The sequence below is a fragment of the Loxodonta africana genome, chromosome 15 (assembly GCF_030014295.1).
Source record: "Loxodonta africana isolate mLoxAfr1 chromosome 15, mLoxAfr1.hap2, whole genome shotgun sequence".
Classification (NCBI taxonomy): domain Eukaryota; kingdom Metazoa; phylum Chordata; class Mammalia; order Proboscidea; family Elephantidae; genus Loxodonta; species Loxodonta africana.
In genome coordinates this window covers 49,610,615-49,631,285 of record NC_087356.1, presented here as the reverse complement: position 1 = coordinate 49,631,285, position 20,671 = coordinate 49,610,615, and positions in this window count along the sequence as shown.

The window sequence follows — 20,671 nt, the reverse complement described above, 5'->3', positions numbered from 1 at the left end:
ATCCTTTTACTTTCAGTCTTGAGTGTTACTTCATATATATAGACTACATCCATTTAAGGTCAATAATTTGTTCCTTTAAATCAAAAATTCTATGTGAAAAAAATAATTAGGATTCTAATCTGCATTATTTAATTTTTCCGATAATCTACTACCTACCTATTAATCAAAAACCCCTGATCCATTTCTATGTATATGTGTTAATTTGTAATATATTTAAAACTAAAACATCACTTCTCAGTCACCAAAAATCATCATAGTTGTTAATGAAAAATTTCTTCATTTGCAGTAAGTAATATCTCTTCCATTCAATATTTTTTCTTATTCACTTTTCTTCCTTTTCCACAATTTTCTTCACAATTTTTTCAACTCTCTTGGGGACTCATTTTACAACACTAAGCTAAATATGGGGTCACTAAATCGACTCGATTGCAGTGGGTCGGTAGCAGTGGGTTAAGCTAAATATGAAAGGAGCTGTAGAAACAGGTTCAGAAAAAGTGTACAATGGCAGAGAATGGTCAGCTGAGTATGATCTGAGATGACTTTTGGCAACATCCAAGATGAGAATTATCCTCGTTAAACTGGCTGGGATTTTCAAAATCTCTACACATGATTTTACCAATTGTATTTAAAATGTAACTTGTTATTTTCCCTGAAATCACTTTGCTAAGCATTATATTAAATTTGATGTATTTATCTAGAAAAGAAACTAGATAACTGGGAGCTCCTAAAAATCAAACACCTGTGCTCATTCAAAGACTTCACCAAAAGAGTAAAAAAATTACCTACAGACTGGAAAAGGTTTTGGCTATGACAATTCTGATCAGCCTCTGATCTCTAAAATCTACATGACACTACAAAACTCAACAACAAAAAGACAAATAACCCAATTAAAAAATGGGAAAAGGATATGAATAGGCACATCACTAAAGAAGACATTCAGGCAGCTAACAGATATATGAGGAAATGCTCACAATCATTAGCTATTAGAGAAATGCAAATCAAAACTACAATGAAATACCATCTCACTCCAACAAGGCTGGCATTAATCCAAAAAACACGAAATAATAAATGTTAGAGAGGTTGTGGAGAGACTGGAACACTTATACTCTGCTGGTGGGAATGCAAAATGGTACAACCACTTTGGAAATCAATTTGGGGCTTCCTTAAAAAGCTAGAAATAGAACTACCATACGATCCAGTAACCCCACTCCTTGGAATATACCCTAGAGAAATAAGAGCCTTCACACGAACAGATATATGCACACCCATGTTCACTGCAGCACTGTTTACAATAGCAAAAAGATGGAAGCAACCAAGGTGCCCATCAAAGGATGAATGGATAAACAAATTATGGTATATTCACACAATGGAATACTAGGCACCGATAAAGAACAATGATGAATCTGATAAACATTTCATAACATGGAGGCATCTGGAAGGCATTATGTTGAGTGAAATTAGCCAATTGCAAAAGGACAAATATTGTATGAAACCACTATTATAAGAACTCAAGAAAAGGTTTAAACACAAAAAATATTCTTTGATGGTTATGAGGGTGGGGAGGGAGGGAGAAGGGTATTCACTAATTAAAAAGTAGACAAGAACTATTTTAGGTGAAGGGAAAGACAACGCACAATACAGGGGAGGTCAGCACAACTGGACTAAACCAAAAGAAAAGAAGTTTCCTAAATACAGCCAAATGCTTCAAAGGCCAGAGTAGCAAGGACAGGGTGGTTTGGAGACCATGGATTCAGGGGACATCTGGGTCTATTGGCATAACAAAATTTATTCAGAAAACATTCCGCATCCCACTTTGGTGAGTGGCACCTGGGGTCTTAAATGCTAGCAAGCGGCCACCTAAGTTGCGTCAATTGGTCTCAACCCACCTGGAGCAAAGGAGAATGAAGAACACCAAGAAACAGAAAGGGCCACATAAACCAGAGGCTACATCAGCCTGAGACCAGAAGAACTAGATGGTGCCCGGCTACAACCAATGACTGTCCTGACAGGGAACACAACAAAGAATCCCTGATGGAGCAGGAGAACAGTGGGATGCAGACCTCAAATTCTCCTAAAAAGACCAGACTTAATAGTCTGACAGAGACTAGAGGGACCCTGGAGGTCATGGTCCCCAGAACATTTGTTAGCCCAAGACTAGAACCATTCCCAAAGCCAACTCTTCAGACTGGACTGGAGTATAAGACAGAAAATGATACTGGTGGGGAGTGAGCTTCTTGGCTCAAGTAGATACATGAGACTATGTGGTCAACTCCTGTCTGGAGGCAAGGTGAGAAGGCAGAGGGGGGACAGGAGCTGGTTGAATGGACACAGGGAGTATAGGGTGGAGAGGAGGAGTGTGCTGTCTCATTGGGGGAGAGCAGCTAGGAGTACATAGCAAGGTGTGTTTAAGTTTTTGTATGAGAGACTGACTTGATTTGTAAACTTCCACTTAAACCACAGTAAAAAAAAAAAAAAAACTGATGTGAGTAAATATAATTTTTCCCATAGAACATTTGGTGAAAAATGTCATGCTGAGTCATGTATGTTTTTTGAAGTTATGTTAATGAAAAGAATTATCCATAAAAAAATAATTGAATTTGGAAGAAATTCTGCAGATATTACTATATCTGGATATTCTTAATCTAATTTATCAATATTTATCTTGTAAATGGTGTTTAGTCCATTCACATTTACTATAATATTGATATATTTGAACATGTTCTTACCATATTTTTTCAGTTTATACCACTTTTTCTATACTTTAATTTCTTCTTACCTTTTTAAAAAATCAATATTAAACAATATTAAACAATAAAAAATCAAAATTAAACAAGAGTTTTAGCTCACCCTTTCATCCTTTGATATCCTTCCCCACAGGCATCATATTGATATTACTTAAGACTTTTAATTCTGGTTCATCATTAATAAATTCCTCCCTTTTTTTAAGTCAGCACTCAAAGTATTTGATTACCTTTACTTCTTTTACATTTGGCAAAATATTCTTTAATATTCTCTTCAGTCAGAATTGACTCGATGGCAATGGGTTTTTTTTTTAAGTATTTAAATATTTTATCCAAGACTGTTTTCAATACAGATCGTTGGTGACAATGCCTTGTATGCATGAGGATATTTTTATTATGCCCTCATTTTTTGATAGTAGTTTGGCTGGAAATATTCTAGAATAAATTAATATCAATACTTCAAACTACTTAAGACTACTGATTTCCTCTTAGGGAGGTAGAGAACAGGAAAGAACAATTCTTCCAACCACACAACAACAACAAAAAGCTGTACATATAGCAAGTTCATGACTTTTATTAAACTAATTGAAACACTAAGGACACAGGACAATCAACAGACTCAAAATCTAAGGATTGATATGTGCCTAGAGGGAGAAATGAGATGTGAGAACTGGTTTACTTGACAAGATGCATAGAGACACTAGTAAAGAGAATTCAGCTAGGCTGGCTAGCAAATAAGTGGAAGATGAGATTGCACAGGGAATAGATGATGAAGCCTCCAGAAGGCACAGAAGCTGGAGAAGTGCACACATTCTTTCCGAATTTTTCTCTATAAACCTTACTGGGTGTTCACAGTAAAGACTGAGAGACTCCTGAAAGAGCCTCGCTTGTGGTACAGATCTAAAGAAGGGGAAGACCAGACATTCAGGAGGTTCAAAAAGTGCCTCTGGAACCCTTTTTTTTTTTTTTTTTTTCTATTCCCTTTATAGAACCAAATTGTTAATCTGTGTAGGGAAGAGCAACAAGCACTGCCACCCTTAGGGCACTGGTGAAGACCCATTGCAGCTGGGGAAATATAATCCAAAAAAACCCACAAACCTGTTGCTGTCAAGTCAATTCCAATGCATAGCAACCCTATAGGACAGAGTAGAACTGCCCCATACAGTTTCCAAGGAGCATCTGGTGGATTCAAACTGCCAACCTTTTGGTTGGCAGCCATAGCTCTTAACCATTATGCCACCAGGGGAAAGATAATAGTAAACCAGACAACCTCTACCTCTAGGGGCAGGACAGCAATATATGCTAGGCATAGAACAACACTGGAGAAAGGTCTGGAGAACTGAAAGGCCTCATCCCTGAGTTTCAAGGATATAGTGTCTGCCAAATATGGAGGCTTAATCAGAACAAAAGAGAGCACCCTCCACCTCTCATGGCTAGGCTAAAAAGCATGGAGTAACAGGAAAAGTGCAAGAGACAGAGTTTTTTTTGAGATGCAGGGTAAAGGGAAGTCCTCAAACCAGAGGTTGGAAAACACCTTGGAAAAAATCCTCTGGCAAACCAACCTCCTCCCTGTTTATACAAGGGAAATTTTGATGTCTGTAACACACTACCAGTTGCTTTTGAATTGATTCCAACTCACGGTGACCTCACAGGTGTCAAAGGAGAACTGTGCTCCATGGAGTTGTAATAGTTGTGACGTTTCAGAAGCATATCACCAGGACTTTCTTCCAAGGCACTTCCAGTTGGGTTCAAATCACCACACTTTTGGTTAGCAGTTCATCACTTAACTCTTTACACTTGTTACAAATTTTACTTAACTGTTTGTAACCATAGCAAAAACAAACCTCAAACCCAGCCCACTTCCTAATTAGATTAACTCAAACTCTGCATTACAGTCTTAGCAGAAGTAAAAATGTGCCCATTTCCAGGCATAAAAAAATACTTAACTAAGTATTAACCATACTACACAAGTGATCTGTCTCTCAACAAAAAATAACAGGGCATATAAAGAGGTTAAAAAAAAAAAACTAAAACAGCACCCTCCCAAGAAAAACAGTAATCATCAGAACCACAGTCATATATGACACAGATGTCACATTTAACAGGGAATTGAAATAAATAGGATTAGTATGTTAAGGGCTGTAATTACTAAAAAAAAAAAAAAACTCTAATGGAAAAGATAAATGATATGCAAGTTTCAATAAGTAATATTAGCAGAGAAATGAAGCTACAAGAAAAACTCAATGGAAATGCTAGAAATTAAAAACACAGTAACGAAGATAAATAATGCTTCCAATCAGCTCATCAATAGATCCAGTAAGGTGTAAAAAAAATCAATGAACTTGAAGATGCTAGAAACCATTCTAACTGAAGCATAAATTTAAAAAATTTTAAAAAAAGGAAACACTAAACAGAGCTTCCAAGGGTTGTAATAAATCAAATAGTCTAACAAAAGTTCAGTTGGAGTGCAAGAAGGAGAAAAGAAAGAGAATGGACAAAAGAAATATTTAAAGAAGTAATAGAATTTACAAGATTAATGATAGACTCCAAACTACAAATCTAAGAAGCTCAGAGAACACCTAGCAGGATAAATATTAGTTAAAAACAAGCAAACAAACAAACAGCAAACCTCAAAATGGCATATCAGAGTGCAGAAAACAAAAGGAAAAGAGAAAATCTTGAAGTCAGACAGGAAAAAAGATACATATAGAGGAACAAACTTCTCTTCCAATACCATCAAAGTGATAAACAATGGAGTGACATTTTCAAAGTGCTGAAAGAAAAAAAAAAGTCAACCCAGAATTCTATACCTAGTGAAAATATCTTTAAAAAAATAAATGAGAAATAAAGACTCTCAGGTTTAAAAAAAAAAAAAAAAAAAAAAAAACTGGAGAAATTCACTGCTGCCACACCTACGCTACAGGAAATATTAAGGTTCTTCAGGTAAAAAGAATATATGAGACACAAACTTAGATCTACACATAGAAATAAAAAGCACTGGAAATGAAAAAAGTGAGGGTAAAAAATATTTAATCTTTTTCCTGTTTTTATTTGCTTCAAAATATAACTAATGGTCTAAAGCAAAAATATAAGTAATGTATTGAGTGTTTATACCATATGTAACAGTAAAACATGTAACAACAATAACACAAAAGATGAGAAAGAGGAATTAGGAATATATGATTCTAAAATTCTTACACTACACATTAAGTAGTATAACTTTATTTGAGGGTAGACTCTGATTAATTAAAGATACATATTGTAAACACTAGGGCAACTGCTAAAAACTTAAAAGGAAGTATAGATAATAAATCAATAGGGAACAAAAATGGAATAAAAATTGCTTCAATTAATCCAATAGCAGACAGGAGAGAGAAAAAAAGAACAAAAGGATAGATGAAACAAATAGAACACAGCTAGCAAGGTGGTATAATTAAGTCCACCTTTATCAATAATCACATTGAATAGCATACCAGTTAAAAGACAGAGATTATCAGATTGGGTTAATTTAAGAACCAGCATACAACAATATGCTGTCTACAGGGAACACACTTTAAATATAAAGACAAAGATAGGTTAAAAATAAAATTGTAAGATTTCTACTTCCAGGAAGATGGAGTAAATATACTTTTCCCTATTCCTCTTAAGCACAGCTAAAAAACCTGTAAATTATACATAAAACATACATAAGAAAACTGAATGGTGGAAAGAAGACAGACCAGAGAGGGTCCTCAAAATCTAAAGAATGACATGATGGTAAATTGCTTGAGTTTTCTTTTTGCCTTATGTATTCCAGACATGTGGCCAAATAAGCCAGCAACCCAGGAATGCCAATAGGCACAGACAAAGTAAGTCCAAACAAAAGTTTCCTCTCTCCAGTCAAAGGACAAGTAAAGGGGAAGTCTTGCAAGACAGAAAACTTTTTTACAACCACTCTATTCTAGGCAAACACTCAGAGAAAATCTGTGACCACACTCTCCCGCACTCCAACAAAAGCCAAATGTGAAGCCTATAATTTCACCTCACCAGGCTATACCACGGTGCTTCAACACCCTCAACAAGATGATGTCAGAAAAGGCCAATTAGGAATCCAGAATTTTAATCCCTGCCACCTAGCAAGGACCCCTACACTCTCACCACAGTTTCAGCAGATACCATGTAGGGAGCCTGGACTAAAAATCCAGCAGTAACAAGGTATTCCTCTTCCTTCCCACTGAGGTGGTGTCAAAGGAGTTGTAGTGGAGATCAACACTGTCATTGTTGCCCAAAGATAACAAGGCTACCTCTGTCTCAGTGTCAGTGGAGAGCACATGGGGATCCAGAACTCCAATCTCTCCCCGATAGTCCCTGCCTTGGGTGTCAATGGAGATTGACTGGATAACCTGGCCTTCTACCTCTACCTAGCAGTAATAAGGCAGCACCCCTCCCCCTTCTGAAGCAGTGTCAGAAAAATTCAGCTAAAACAGAAGGTTTAAGTAAGATCCAGGTTTCAATAAAAAGTTATTTATCATATCAAGGAACAGAAAAACTCAATCTAAGTTAAGAAAGATGACCAGGGACTTCCGGCCAATATGGCGCCATAGACAGAAGCACCACGCCACCCCTCCACAGCAAAGACCTGAAAAACTAAGTAAAACAGAGACAAATGTCACTTCTGGAACCCAAAGTGTCAGATGAAGAGATAAAGAACTCAGCCAAGCACCGAATGAAATAAGAAACAGAGAGAGAGAGAGTGAAGCACAACAGGTACAGAGGTTCCCTATCAGCTAACGCAGCATGGATCAGCCATCTTGGACCTGTTGGATGTCAGCGGATAGGGAGCATGGGCAAGCAACTTCAAGGAGCTTCCAGCAGCAGACAGAGCACCTGGTAACCAGCGATACACGCTTTCCCAACCCCTATCCTCTCCCCGCTGATCTACCTCCTTGCTTCCTGGCTGGCTGCAGTGGCTCAGCTGGCCAGGAAGTGCAGTGTCAGTGCTGCTTGGATTCTGCTCACCCACACTGGAGGCCGGTGGACAGGTAGTACAGGAAAGTAAATTCATGAAGTTCCCAGCAGGAGACAGACCACTCTTGTAACCACCAAAATACACTTTCCTAAACACACCCTTCTTCCTCTCCCCCCCAGCCTCCTCCACATCCCACTGGATGCACTCTCCTGGCAGAATGACAACTGTTTCCACCCTGGGGCACCTGGATTCACCACACCCACACTGGCCATCTACCTGAGTGCCATTTGTCTGTTGCTGATTTTGCTTTTTTCCATTTCTTTTGGTTTCTTCTGTGCCTCCCACCACCTCCCCCCACCCTTTCTCTCGAACACCTGGCTCCATGTGCCATCTTTGCTTCTAACTGAAAGGCTGTGAAGCACCACTCTACTGGGGAACCACTCCCCTGGCCCGAGACACCATGCTGGTGAGATCCCCGGGGCTTTTCTTTTCTTTTGCTTTGTTATGTTCTGTTTGTTTGTTTTCTTTTTCTTTTCACTGCTTGGGAGTCCCTTCTAGCCAGGGTGAACTGCACAACTTAGGAACCACTTCCCCAGTTGGTGGGATTACTGGGGGCATTTCTTTTTTCTTCTGTTTTTCTCTTTCTCCCTTTCTTTCTTCACTTCTCAATTCTCGTCTCTCTATACTTACCTTCTTTTCCTGCCTCCTGAATACCTGGCACTGTGTGACATCTATACCCTGTCTAGCCAGGCTATACTGTGCCACCTGGGAGACTTCCCTGTTCTTCATACCCTTACCAGTGAGACCCCTGGGGGCTTTTTTTTTTTTCCAAATTTTTATCTACTTTTTTCCCACATTTTTCTTTCTTTTTTTTTCTTTTTGTTTTTCCCGATTTCTTTGTTTCTCATCTGTCTACTCCAATGGCAAGCTTCCTTAGCACCCTTTTTTTGTTTGTTTTTGGCTCCTGTTTCTCTCGCCACTTTCTCCTTTTTCCCATACCCATATTGGCTCCACATATCACAACCTCTTCCCTTTTTCCTGCATACCTGCACTGTGTGCAGAAAATCACACCCTCAAGCAGCACAGGCACAGCCTACTGGAACCTGCCTAGCACTGATTCTCAGCCCACCCTGTTGGCCTAGTACATGTGACTAACAACCCATCCCAACCCCTCCCCTTCAGCTGGACCTGCCCTACTGCACCATAACTGAGTGACTGGATCTGCCCGTTGGACAGGGGGTAAAATGTATCATGACCACAGATGAGCAGACAACAAACAACGCAAAGCCCACCTGCTCAGACCTAACCAAATAAAACAAAAAAAAGCAGAATGAAACAAACAAATCAACAATCAAGAAATGAAGAAAATAACTACTAAATGTCCCGAAAACAGCAGACAATATCAAAACATATAGAAAAAAAAGGGACTGGATGGTTTCAGCAGGCATCCAAAATAAAACACCAGATAACTTTCCAGTAGAAGAAAAGGCACTAGAACTACCTGACGGGCAACTCAAATCTCCAATATTCACAGCTATCCAAGAGTTGAAGCAAAAAGCAGACAAAAATGAGTAAAAAACAGAAAATTCATGGAAAAAAAAAAAACAAAACAAAAATGGAAGATTTCAGGAAAATAATACAGGAACAAAATGCCAAAATAAATTCACAACTAGAAATCATGCCAAAACAACAATAAGAAATCCAATAGGTAAACAAAAAGATTTCAGAAATAAACAGTGTCATAGAAGCGCTGAGGGGCAGGTTCGATATGATGGAAAACAGTATCAGCAAAATTGAACACAAACACTTGGATACAACTGTGTTTGAGGAAAAACCATTAAAAAAAAGAATGAAGAAAAATGAAACTGAGAATTACATGGGATACAATCAAAAGCAAAAAATTTGCTAGTGATCAGAGTTCCAGAATGGGGGAGAAAATGGAATACGCAGAAAGGATCATTGAAAAATTCTTGACAGAAAACCTCCCTAATATCATGAATGATGAAAAGCTGACAATCCAAGAAGCTTAACAAATCCCATATAACATAAGATCCAAAAAGAAAATCACCAAGACATTTCATAATCACTCTCACTAAAACCAAAGACAAAAAAAATGTTCAGAGCAGCTCGAGAAAAACAAAAAGTCACATACAGAGGAGAAACAGTAAGACTTAGCTCTGATTATTTGGCAGAAACCATGCAGGCAAGAAGGCAATAGGATGACATATATAAAACCTTGAAAGAAAAAAATTGCCAGCCAAGAATAACATATCCTGTAAAACTCTCATTTGCATATGTTGGTGAAATTAGGACATTTCCAGATAAACATAAATTAAGGGAATATGTAAAAACCAAACCAAACATACAAGAATTATTAAAAGGAGTACTTCAGTCTGAGAACAAACAACATCAAACCACAGCTTGAATCAAGGATGCAAGATTGTACCAGCCAGACACCAATCTAGGAAATGAACTCCCAAGGACTATCCAAAACCAAAAGACATAAAACGGGAAACCAGAGAGGTTGATCTATAAATGACAACAACGTCAGAACAATAAAAGAGGGAATAAATGGAGTAGGAATAGAACTTCTAATGGAAAGAAAGTCAGGGTGATACCAAGTAATAATAAACTGGTTCAAACCTAGGAAGATAAGGGTAAATTTCAAGGTAAGCACAAAGAAAGTTAAAACTACTTGTCAAAATAAAGAAGAAAATATAAAGTCTCAATAAAAACAAAATCTACAAAAACAGAAGAAATTCACAAACAAAAGAAATGCAGCATAGGAGAGTAAGAGGCACAAAGAAAACGTCAGCACCACAAAAATAAAGCACTGCAAAATGACAGCAATAAACTCACACCTATCAATAATTACACTGAAGGTAAATGGTCTAAATTCAATCATAAAGAGACAGAGAGAGACAGAACGGATAAAAAAAAAAAAAACAGGATTGATAAATGTGTTGTCTACAGGAGACACATCTTAGAACCAAACACGTAAATTTATTAAAAATCAAAGGATGCGGAAAAAAATATATGAAGCAAACAGCCACCAAGAAAGAGCAGGAGTGGCAATACTAATCTCACATAAAATGGACTTTAAAACAAAATACACCAAAAAATACAAAGAAAGGCACTATATAATGATTAAAGGGATAATTCATCATGAAGACTTAACCATAATAAACATCTACACACACAATGACAAGGCTCCAAAATACATTAAAACAAACTCTAACAGCACTGAAAAAAGAAATTGACAGTTCCACAATAATAGTAGGAGACTTCAAAACACCAGTCTTGGTAAAGGACAAAAAATATAGAAAGGAACTCAACAAAGACAGAAAAGCTAAAGGGCACAATCAGCCAACTTGACTTCATAGACATATCAAACACTCCACCCAACAGCTGCAAAGTACTCATTCTCTTTCAATACACATGGAATGTTCTCCAGAATAGACCATATCTTAGGCCACAGAGCAACCCTCAACAAAACCCCAAATAATGAAATAATACAAAGTACCTTCTCTGAAGACAACATCATCGAAGTAGGAATTAACAACAGGAAGAGCAAGGGAAAAACATCAATTCCATGCAAACTGAGTAACACCCTGCTTAAAAACCACTGGATAACAAAAGAAATCAGAGATGGAATCAAAAAATTCCTAGAATCAAATGAGAATGAAAACACATCGTAACAAACCTTTGGGACACAGCAAAGGCAGTCCTCAGAGGTCAAATTATAGCAATAGATGCACACATCAAAAAAGAAGAAAGGGACAAAATAAAAAAATTAGCTACACAACTTGAACAAATAGAAACAGAACTGCAAAAGAAGCCCACAGCCACCAGAAGAAAGGAAATAACAAAGAGCATAGCAGAAATAAATGAAATAGGGTATAGAAAAAAAAACAAAGAATCAACAAAACCAAAAGTTGGTTCTTTGAAAAGATCAACAAAATTGTTAAAACAACTGGCCAAACTGACAAAAGAAAAACAGGAGAGGGTGCAAATAACCCAAATGAGAAATGAAATGAGGGATATTACAACAGAACCAAATGAAATAAAAAGGATCATAACAGAGTATTATGAAAAGCTATACTCCAACAAATTTGAAAACCTAGAGGAAATGGTCAAATTCCTAGAAACATACTACCTACCCAAACTAATACAAAATGATGTTGAAAATCCGATCAGACCCATAACAAGAGGATAGATTGAAAAGGTAATTTAAAAAATTCCTCCTCCCCCCAAAAAAGCCATGGCCCAGATGGCTTCACTGGAGAATTCTACCAGTCAGAGATGAGCTTCCATTGGTACTATTCAAACTACTTCAGAACATAGAAAAGGAAGTGGTACTTTTGAATTCATTCTATGAAGCCAGCATAACCCTGATACCAAAACCAAGCAAAGACACAGCAAAAAAAGAAAAGCACAGACCAATATCTCTCATTAACATAGATGCAAAAAATTCTCAACAAAATTCTAGCCAATAGAATTCAGCATCATATCAAAAAAAATAATAATAATGATACACCACGACCAAGTAGGATTCATTCCAGGTATGCAAGAATGGTTCAACATTAGAAAATCAATGAAAGTAATCCACCACATAAATAAAAGGAAAGAAAAGAATCACATGATCATCTCGATGCAGAAAAGGCATTCGACAAAGTACATACATAGAAAACCCAAAAGACTCCACAAGAAAACAACTGAAACTAATAGATTCAGCACAGTAGCATAATATAAGACAAACACACAAAAGTCAGTTGAATTCCTATGTACCAATGGAGACAATGATGAAAGGAAATCAGGAATACAATACCATTTATAATATCCCCTAAAAAAATAAAACACTTAGGAATAAACATAACCAGTGATGAAAAAGACCTGTACAAAGAAAAATACAAAACACTACTGCAAGAAACCAAAAGAGATCTACATAAATGGAAAAACACACCATGCTCGTGGATAGGTAGACTCAACATTGTGAAAATGACAATTCTACCCAAACTGATTTATAAATACAATGCAATCCCTATCCAAACACCAACAACATTCTTTAAAGAGATGGGAAAACTTACCACTAACTTTATACGGAAAGGGAAGAAGGGCTGGATAAGTAAAACACTATTGAAGAAGAAGAAAGTAGGAGGACTCACACGACCTGATCTCAGAACCTACTATACAGCTAAAGTAGTCAAAACAGCCTGGTACTCGTACTACAACAGATACACTGACCAATGGAACAGAATTGAGAACCCAGATGTAAATCCATCCACCTATGGTCATCCCATCTTCGGCAAGAGCCCAAAGTCCATCAAATGGAGAAAAGACAGTTTTTTTTAACAAAATGTGCTGGCAAAACTGGATGTCCATCTATGAAAAAATGAAACAGGAACCTATACCACACACCATATACAAAAGCTAATTCAAAATGGATCAAAGACCTAAAGACAAAGCCAAAAACTATGAAGTTCATAAAAGAAAAAAATAGGATCAACACTAGATGCCCTAATGCACAGCATTAACAGGGTGCAAACCACAACCAACAACACACAAACTCCAGGAGATAAGCTAGATAACTGGAATCTTCTGAAAATTAAACACTTATGCTCATCAAAAGACTTCACCAAAAGGGTAAAAAGAAAACCTACAAACTGGGAAAAATATTTTGGCTATTGCAAATCAGACAAAGGTGTAATCTCTAAAATCTACAAAAAAAAAACCAACACCCCTACAAGAAAAAGACAAATAATCCAATTAAAAATAGGCAAAGGAAATGAACAGACACTTCACCAAAGAAGACATTCAAGTGGCCAAAGGCATATGAGGAAACGCTCACAATCACTATCCATTAGAAAAATCCAAATCAAAACCACAGTGAGATACCATCTCACCCTGACATTGCTGGCACAAATCAGAAAAACAGGAAATAACAAATGTTGGAGAGGATGCAGGGAGATTTGAGCTCATGCACTGCTGGTGGGAAAGCAAAATGATAGAACCATTTTGGAAGATGATATGGTGCTTCCTTAGAAAGCTAGAAATAGAAATACCATATGATCCAGCAATCCCACTCCTAGGAATATATCCTAGAAAAATAAGAGTAGTCACACAAATAGACATATGCACACCCATGTTCATTGCAGCATGGTTCACGATAGTAAAAAGATAGAAACAACCTAGATGTTTATCAACAGATAAATGGATAAACAAACTGTGGTACATATACACAATGGAGTATTACTCAACAATAAAGAACAATGATGAATCTGTGAAGCATCTTGTAACATAGATGAATCTGGAGGGCATTATGCTGAGTGAATTAAGTCAATCACAAAAGGGCAAATATTGTATGAGACCACTACTCTAAAAATTCATGAAAAGGTTTACACAAAAAAAGAAACAATCTTTGATGGTTACCAGGGAGAGGAGGGGTAGGGGTGGAAAAACACTAAATAGACAATACAGAAGTGATAACTTTGATGAAGGGTAAGATGGTACACATACTGGGGAAGCTAGCACAACCTGTACAAGGCAAGGTTATGGAAGCTCAATAGATACATCCAAACTCCCTGAGGGACGGAATTGCTGGGCTGAGGGATGTGGGAACATCTAGCTCAATTGGCATAACACTTTATAAAGAAAATGTCCTACATTCTACTGTGGTGAGTAGCATCTCAGATCTTAAAAGCCTGTGAGTGGCCATCTAGGATACTCCCCTGGTCTCACCCCTTTGGGAGCATGGAATAATGAAGAAAACTAAAGATACAAGGGAAAGGTTATTCCAAAAGACTTACAGACCATATCTACCATGGCCTCCATCAGACTGAGTCCGGTACAACTAGATGGCGCCCAGCTACCACCACTGACTGCTCTGAGACGGATCACAATAGAGGGTCCCAGACAGAACTTGAGAAAAATGTAGAAAAAAATCTAACTCAGAAAGAAAGGCCAGACTTGCTGGCCTCACAGAGACTGGAGAAACCCTAAGAGTATGAAGTAATGAAGTCACTCCTGAGATTCACACTTCAGCCAAAGATTGGAAAGGCCCATAAAACAAATAGAGACTAAAGGGGCACACCAGCCCCAGAGCAAGGACTAGAAGGCAGGAGGGGACAGGAAAGCTGGAAACAGGGAACCTAAGGTTGAGAAGGGAGAGTGTTGACATGTCATGGGGTGGTTAAGCAATGTCATAAGACAATATATGTACTAACTGTTTAATAAGAAACTAGTTTATTCTATAAAACTTCATCTAAAGTACAATATAAATAAATAAAAGAATTTAAAAAGAAAGATGCCAAACCAAAATGAAACAAAACGTTAGAACTTTCTGACAAAAATTATTAAAGTATCTATGATTTTAAAATGTTCCCAAGAAGCAATTACAAACAGTGAAATAAATGAAAAAAGAAAAACAAAGCAGAAAGCCTTGGCAAAGAAATAGAAAGTCTCATTAAATAGATAGCAGATATAAATAAAAACCAAAGAGAAATTTTAGAACTGGAAAAATACAATATTCAGGGGGAAAAAGTTCCATTGAATGGACATACAGCAGGATGGAGCGAACAGAAGAATCAGTGAACTGGAAGATACAAAAATATAAATTACCTAATCTGAACAACAAAGATAGAAAAGACTTAATAAATTGAACACGGCTTCAGTGATCCACGGGATTATAAAAAAAGATCTAACATTGTGTCCCTGGAGTCACAGAAAGAGACAAGAAAGAAAGTGGATCTGATAAAGTATTCAAAGAAATGATGGCTGGAAGCTTTCCAAACCTGGAAAGAGACGTAAACTTACAGTTTCAAGAAACTAAGCAAATTTCCAATAGGACAATCCCAAAGTAAACCACACCAAACACATCATAATTAAAGCTTAGAAAACTAAAGACAAAAAAAAAAAAAAAACTTAAAAGCAGTTAGAGAAAAATGACACCTTAGCTTTTGGAATAAAACAATTTGAATGACAGCAAATTTATTATCAAAATCCACAGAAGCCAAAAGTAACTGGTACAATATTTTTCCAGTTCTAAAAGAGAAGTTCAAAAGGAAGAAATGATGAAGTAAAAGAGCTGAACAGAAGATTTCAAAGGGTGGCTCGAGAAGACAAAGTATTATAATGAAATGTGCAAAGACTTGGAAATAGAAAACCACAAGGGAAAAAAAATCTTCCACATTACACAAGCTAAAAGAACTGAAGAAAAAATTCAAGCTTCTAGTTGCAATTTTGAAGGATTCTACAGGGAAAATATTAAACAACACAGGAAGCATCAAAAGAGGATGGAAGCCAAAACCAAAGATAAAGAGAGAATTTTAAAAGTGGCTAAGGATAAATAAAAAGTCATATAAAAGGAGAGTCAATAAGAATAAGCTCAGACTATTCAGCAGAAACCATGCAGGCGAGAAGGCAATGAGATGACGTATATAAAACACTGAAGGAAAAAAATTGGCAGCCAAGAATCATATATCCAGCAAAACTGTCTCTGAAATACGAAGGTGAAATTAGGACATTTCCAAATAAATAGCAGTTTAGGGAATTCGTCAAAACCGAGCCAAAACTACAAGAAATACTAAAGGGAGTTCTTTGGTTAAAAAACCAATAATATCAGGTATCGACCCAAGACTAGAACACCAGACAGAACAATCAGGTGCCAACCCAGGCAGGGAAATCATAAAAATAAATTAAGATTAAAAAAAAAAAAGCTCAAAACAGGGAAACAGTGATGTTATTAAGTAAAAGAAGACAACATTAAAACAATAAAGAGGGACAAAGAAATGTAGTCATAGATCTTTCACATGGAGAGGAAAACAAGGCAATATAAAGAAATAAAAGTTAAGTTTAAATTTAGAAAAATAGGGGTAAACATTAAGGTAACCATAATGGAGACAAACTATCCTACACATCAAAATAAAATATAAGAAAAAAATAGAGACTCAGCAGAAACAAAATCAACAAGAAAGAGGAAAAGACAATATATAAAGATAAACTACTCAGCACAAAAAATTAAGTGGGAAAAAGGAACTGTCAATAACACGCAAAAAAAGACATCAAAATGACTGCACTAAATTCACACCTACCCGTAATTACGCTGAATGTAAATGGACTAAATGCACCAATAAAGAGACAGAGAGTGGCAGAATGGATTAAAAAAAAAAAAATCCGTCTATATGCTGCCTACAAGAGACACACGTTAGACTTAGACACACAAACAAACTAAAACTCAAAGGATGGAAAAAATATATATCAAGCATACAACAATCAAAACAGAGCAGGAGTGGCAATATTAATTTCTGACAAAATAGACTTTAACGTTAAATCCACCACAAAGGATAAGGAAGGACTCTATATAATGATTAAAGGAACAATATACCAGGAGGAGATAAACATATGAAATATTTATGCACCCAACGACAGGGCTGCAGGATACCTAAAACAAACTCTAACAGCACTGAAAAGAGAGATAGACAGCTCCACAATTATAGTAGGAGACTTCAACACACCACATTCGGTGAAGGACAGGACATCCAGAAAGAAGCTCAATAAAGACATGGAAGATCTAAATTCCCCAATCAAACAACTCAACCTTATACACATATACAGAACATGCCACCCAACAGCAGCCAAGTCTACTTTCTTTTCCAATGCACACGGAACATTCTCTAGAATAGACCACATGTTAGGTCATAAAGCAAGCCTTAGCACAATCCAAAACATAGAAATATTACAAAGCATCTTCTCTGACCATAAGGCCATGAAAGTAGAAATCAATAACAGAAAAAGCAGGGAAAAGAAATCAAACACCTGGAAACTGAACAATACCCTGCTAAAAAAAGACTGGATTATAGAAGACCTTAAGGATGAAATAAAGAAATTCAGAGAATCCAATGAGCATGAGAACACTTCCTATCAGAATCTATGGGACACAGTGAAAGTAGTGCTCAGAGGTCAATTTATATCAATAAATGCACACATCCAAAAAGAAGAAAGGGACAAAATCAAAGAATTATCCCTACAACTTGAACAAATAGACACCAACAAAAGAAACCCTCAGGCACCAGAAAAAAACAACTACTAAAAATTAGAGCAGAATTAAATGAAATAGAAAACAGAAGAACAATTGAAGGAATTAACAAGACCAAAAGGTTGTTCTTTGAAAAAATTAACAAAACTGATAAACCGTTGGCCAAATTGACAAAAGAAAAACATGAGAGGAAGCAAATAACCCAAAAAAGAAATGAGATGGGTGATATTACAACAGACCCAACTGAAATTAAAAGAATCATATCAGATTACTATAAAAAATTGTACTCTAACAAATTTGAAAACCTAGAAGAAATGGATGAATTCCTAGAAACACACTACCTATCTAAACTAACACAAACAGAGGTAGAACAACTAAATAGGCCCATAACAAAAGAAGAGATTGACAGTAATAATAATAAAAAAAACCCTCCTAACAACAACAACAAAAAAAGCCCACGCCTGGATAGCCTCACAGCAGAGTTCTACCGAACTTTCAGAGAAGAGTTAATACCACTACTACTAAAGGTATTTCAGAGCATAGAAAAGGACGGAATACTTCCAAACTCATTCTATGAAGCCAGCATATCCCTGATACCAAAACCAGGTAACGACACCACACACACACAAAAAAAGTTACAGACCTATATCCCTCACGAACTTAAAATCCTCAACAAAATTCTAGCCAAAAGAATTCAACAACATATCAAAAAAAAAAATAACTCACCATGACCAAGTCAGATTCATACCAGGCATGCAGGGATGGTTCAATATTAGGAAAACAATGAATGTAATCTATCATATATACAAAACAAAAGACAAGAATCACATGATTTTATCAATTGATGCAGAAAAGGCATTTGACAAAGTCCAACACCCATTCATGATAAAAACTCTCAGCAAAATAGGAATAGAAGGAAAATTCCTCAACATAATAAAGGGCATTTATACAAAGCCAATAGCCAACACCATCCTAAATGGAGAGAGCCTGAAAGCATTTCCCTTGTAATGGGGAACCAGACAAGGATGCCCTTTATCACCACTCTTATTCAACATTGTGCTGGAGGTCCTAGCCAGAGCAATTAGGCTAGATAAAGAAATAAAGGACATCCAGATTGGCAAGGAAGAAGTAAAAGTATCTCTATTTGCAGATGACATGATCTTATACACAGAAAACCCTAAAGAATCCTCAAGAAAACTACTGAAACTAATAGAAGAGTTCAGCAGAGTATCAAGACGCAAGATAAACATACAAAAATCAGTTGGATTCCTCTACACCAACCAAGGGAAGAGGAAATCACCAAATCAATACAATTTACAGTAGCCCCCAAGAAGATAAAATGCTTAGGAATAAACCTTACCAGAGATGTAAAGGACTTACACAAAGAAAACTACAAAACACTTCTGCAAGAAACCAAAACGACCTACACAAGTGGAAAAATATACCTTGCTCTTGGATAGGAAGACTTAACATTGTACAAATGTCTATTCTACCAAAAGCTATCTATAGATACAATGCAATTCCGATCCAAATTTCAATGGCATTTTTTAACGAGATGGAGAAAGAAATCACCAACTTCTTATGGAAGGGAAAGAGACGCCGGATAAGTAAAGCATTACTAAAAAAGAAGAACAAAGTGGGATGCCTCACTCTACCTGATTTTAGAACCTATTATACCACCACTGTAGTCAGAACAGCTTGGTACTGGCACAACAACAGACACATAGACCAATGAAACAGAATTGAGAATCCAGACATAAATCCATCCACATATGAGCAGTTGATATTTGACAAAGGCCCAGTGTCAGCTAATAATTGGGGAAAACACAGTCTTTTTAACAAATGATGCTGGCATAACTGGATATCCATTTGCAAAAAAATGAAACAGGACCCATACCTCACACCATGCATAAAAACTAACTCCAAGTGGATCAAAGACCTAAACATAAAGACTAAAACGATAAAGATCATGGAAGAAAAAATAGGGACAACATTAAGAGCCCTAATACAAGGCATAAACAGAATACAAAACATCACTAAAAATGATGAAGAGAAACCAGATAACTGGGAGCTCCTAAAAATCAAACACCTATGCTCATCCAAAGATTTCACCAAAAGAGTAAAAAGATTACCTACAGATTGGAAAAATTTTTAGCTATGATATTTCAGATCAGGGCCCGAACTCTAAAATCTACATGATACTGCAAAAACTCAACTACAAAAAGACAAATAACCCAATTAAAAAAATGGGCAAAAATATGAACAGACACTTCACTAAAGAAGACATTCAGGCGGCTAGCAGATACATGAGGAAATGCTCCTGATCATTAGCCATTGGAGAAATGCAAATTAAAACTACAATGAGATTCTATCTCACTCAACAAGGCTGGCATTAATCCAAAGAACACAAAAAAAAAAAAATGTTGGAGAGGTTGTAGAGAGACTGGAACACTATACACTGCTGGTGGGAATGTAAAATGGTACAACCACTTTGCAATTCAATTTGGCACTTTCTTACAAAGCTAGAAATAGGACTACCAAACGATCCAACAATCCCACTCCTTGGAATATATCCTAGAGAAACAAGGGCTTTTACTTGAACAGATATATGCACACCCATGTTCATTGCAGAACTGTTTACAGTAGCAAAAAGATGGAAGCAACCAGGGTGCCTATCAATGAACGAATGGATAAAAAAATTATTGCATATTCATACAATGGAATACTACGCATAGATAAAGAACAGTGATGAATCTGTGGAATATTTCATAACAGAGGAACCTGGGAGGCATAATGCTGAGTGAAATTAGTCAGTTGCAAAAGGACAAATATTGTTTAAGACCACTATTATAAGAATTTGAGAAATAGTTTAAACAGAAAAGAAAATACTCTTTGATGGTTACGAGACAGGGGGAGGGAGGGAGGGCGGGAGAGGGGTATTCACTAATT